The sequence below is a fragment of the Elephas maximus genome, chromosome X (assembly GCF_024166365.1).
Source record: "Elephas maximus indicus isolate mEleMax1 chromosome X, mEleMax1 primary haplotype, whole genome shotgun sequence".
Classification (NCBI taxonomy): Eukaryota; Metazoa; Chordata; class Mammalia; order Proboscidea; family Elephantidae; genus Elephas; species Elephas maximus.
This window is the reverse complement of record NC_064846.1, coordinates 37,382,264-37,386,077: the sequence shown is the minus strand read 5'-3', so window position 1 is coordinate 37,386,077 and position 3,814 is coordinate 37,382,264. Positions and strand designations below refer to the sequence as shown.

At 42.5% G+C, this 3,814-nt stretch overlaps 1 pseudogene; it reads left to right on the top strand.

Annotated features, from left to right (window-relative positions):
* Positions 1-753: 753 nt before the first annotated feature.
* Positions 754-1,139, top strand: LOC126068680 (40S ribosomal protein S20-like; annotated as a pseudogene).
* Positions 1,140-3,814: the final 2,675 nt, after the last annotated feature.

Genomic DNA, 3,814 nt, shown 5'->3' with positions numbered 1-3,814 from the left:
GCTGGGTCCATGTGTGCAGAACAGCAGGGGTTCAAAGGGCACACCACCCTGCTTCCCAGCTCTGCCGACACACAGTTTAGCACAGTTCTGTGGAAAGGGAAAATAAGACTATCCTTAACAACCAATATCCACATATGACTCATTCAGCAAATATTTGTTGAGTGCCTATGATGAACAAGGTCCTGTGCCAAGTACGGAGGGGAATGGAGGTGGATATAAAGATGAACTAAATGGGGGCCGTGCCCTTAAGGAGTTTGTCCTCAACCAGAGAAACCAGTCATATAAGTGATTAGTTTATAATTTGAAACCAAACTTATTCATTGATTTGAGAGTTGCCGAATACATACTCTTGAGCCAGTAACTGTGCTAGGTGCTGGGGATACAGCAGGGAAGCAGAGAGAAAAGGCCCTACCTTAGTGGAATTTATACTCCAGTGGCAGATACTGGTCATTCAGTAGTAGAATTCTCATCTTCCAAGCGGGAGAGCCAAGTTCCATCCCCAGTCAATGCGCTGTATGCACAGCCACGACTTACCAGCAGAGGCTTGTGTCTTGCTATGATGCTGAACAGGTTTCAGCAGAGCTTCCAAACTAAGACAGGCTAGGAAGAAAGGCCTGCCAATCTAATTCTAAAAACCAGCCAACAAAAACCCTATGGATCACACTCTTTGAGGAAGATGCAGTCACCACTGCACAGGGTGCCCAGTACGCCTGCTTCTGCTCCTGACTCACCGCCGTTCAAACTCACCAAGGAACAAGTCGGTCAAGAAGCCGCGCTGCAGTCATGGCTTTTAAGGACACTAGAAAGACACCCGTGGAATCAGAGATGGCCATCCACCAGATAAGAATTACTCTAACCACCCACAGTGTAAAATCCCTGGACAAGCTGTGTGTTGACTTGATTAGAGGCACAAAGAAGAACCTCAAAGTGAAGGGACCGGTTCAGATGCCTACCAAGACTCTGAGAATCACTACAAAGAAAATTCCTTGTGGAGAAGGTTCTGAAACCTGAGATTGTTTCCAGATGAGAATCCACAAGCAACTCATCAACTTGCACAGTCCTTCCAAGATCATTAGGAGATCACTTCCATTAGTATTGAGCCAGGAGCAGAGACCAAAGTCACCATTGCAGATGATTAAATCAACTATTTTAATAAATTGACTATCAGTTGCTAAAAAAAAAAAACAACTCTACGATCATAGTGGTTAAGATCCACAACAGATCATGGGGATGGCGTAGGACTGGGCAGCATCCATTGCACGTGGGGTTGCCATGAGTTGGGGGCCGACTCTATGGCAGCTAACGACAACAACATATTTCAGTGAGGGAGGCAGAAAAGTAAGAAGACGATTACAATATGGTATGACAGGGGTTATGATTGGAGTCAGCAGACAGAGCTTTGGAAGCAAAGAGGGGCAATGCCTAACTGACACTTGGGAAACCTGCAAAGCTCCCTCAGGGAAGTTCCATCTAAGCCAAGACCCACAGATGCCACGTAGTATGGCTACCATGTGAATGGTGCCCCCTGAAGGATGAATAGGAATTAGCCAAAGGTAGTTAGGAGGTGTGGAGAACCGAAAGTGGTTCAAAATGGCTAGAATACAAAGGACAACTAGTAATGTGGATGGAGCGAGTTTGGGAGTAGGAAAATCATCAATTTCCAACTATCACTGTAAAGGTCGGGTCACACAAGAATCATCAAAGGTTGCAAAACTTTAGGGGGAATTTTACTGAAAAGCAGTAATTAAATTGCATAGTCTTAAAAGTGTCTTTGCACAGACTGCTTATTATTTTCAAGGGAGGGGAAAAAAGTAGTTATACAGTAGAGAAATCGGGCACCACCTATACCTAGTGATCAAAATCTACGTCACAATGAGAGGCAGATGAATGCCAGATGAGACACAATATTAACCAAACAAGTTGCCATCAAGTTGGTTCCAACTCATGGCAACCCCATGTGTGTCAGAGTAGAGCTGTGCTCCATAGGGTTTTCAATGGTTGATCATTCAGAAGTAGATTTCCAGGTCTTTCCTCCAAGATGCCTCTGGGTGGACATGACCTCCAACCTTTCAGCTAGCAGCCAAGCACATTAACTATCTGCACCATCGGGGGATCCAAGACACCACGTCACCTACGCACTATTCCAGAAGAGCATGCATATCCCCAATGTAATCGTGAGGAAACATCACACAAACAACATGAGCAACATCCTGTTAACGAAATGTTAATAAAAGGGGGAACGGTAGTTTATAAAAATGTCAAAAAAGACAAAGAATGTGGTGGTGCAAAGCTTCCAGATTAAAGAAGGTTAAACAGAAAGAACTAAATGCAACAGCTGATCCTAGAAGTACTGGAGGGGAAAAATGTTCTAAAGGACATTAGATCAACTGACAAGATTGCAATACAGACAGACGATGTAACAACGTAACAATGTTAGATTTATACTATTGATAACTGCACTGTGGTTATGTAAGAGAATATTCCTGTTTTTAAGAAATACACACTGAAGTGTAGGGGTCAAGGGTCATGATGTATTCAACTTACTCTCAAATGGTTCAGAAAACACTATCATTTCATATACAACATGAACATATATATATGATATGTGTATACATACATAAATATAAGCTCCCTAGGTAGTATAAAACAGTTTGGCTTGGCAATTAACCAGGTCAGTGGTTTGAATTCACCCAGTGGCACCACGGAAGAAAGGCCTGGCAATCTACTCCCCATAAGATTACAACTACTGAAAACCCTATGGAGCAGTTCTACTCTGAAATACATGGGGCCACCACGAGTCCAGATCGACTCAATGGCAACATTTTTTATACATGTATGTGTGTGTCTTGTTTTAGTTTCCATCAAGCTGATCCTGACTCTTGGCGGCCCCATGTGTGCTCCATAGGGTTTTCAAGGCTATGACTTTTCAGAAGCAGATTGCCAGGCCTGTCTTCTGAGGTGTCTCTGGGTGGGTTCAAACCACCAGCTTTTCAGGTAATAGTCAAGAAGTTAACTGTTTGCACCATCCAGGGACTATATATATATATATATATATATATCTTTATCTATTTATTTATACGTATATATAATTTATACATAAACTAACAAAAACCAAAGCCAGTGCCATCGAGGCAATTCCTATTCATAGCGACCCTATAGGACAGAGTAGAACTGCCCCATAGAGTTTCCAAGGAGCGCCTGGAGGATTCAAACTGCCGACCCTTTGGTTAGCAGCCGTAGCACTTAACCACTACGCCACCAGGGTTTCCAATTTATACATATGTGTATATATATACATATATGTTACACATATGTATACACACATATACATACATATATATAATGTGTATATATAGATAGAAAATACCCAAATGATAGAGTAAATGGCGTAAAATGTTAACAATAGCTGAATATGGGCAAAGGGTATTGTCTTAGTTATCTAGTGCTGCTATAACAGAAATACTACAAGTGGGTGGCTTTAACAAACAGAAATTTATTTTCTAATAGTTTAGGAGGCTTTTCATCATAGGGTTTTCAAGGCTATGACTTTGAATGAACAAATCTGTCTTGGAAGAAGTACAACCAGAATGCTCCTTAGAAGAAAGGACGGCAAGACTGCGTCTTACATACTCTGGACATGTTGTTAGGAGGGATGACTCCCTGGAGAAGGACATCATGCTTGGCACAGTACAGGGCCAGTGGAAAAGAGGAAGACCCTCAATGAGGTAGATTGACACAGTGGCTGCAACAGTGGGCTCAAGCATAGCAACAATTGTGAGGATGGCGCAGGACCAGTGTTCGTTCTGTTGTGCAT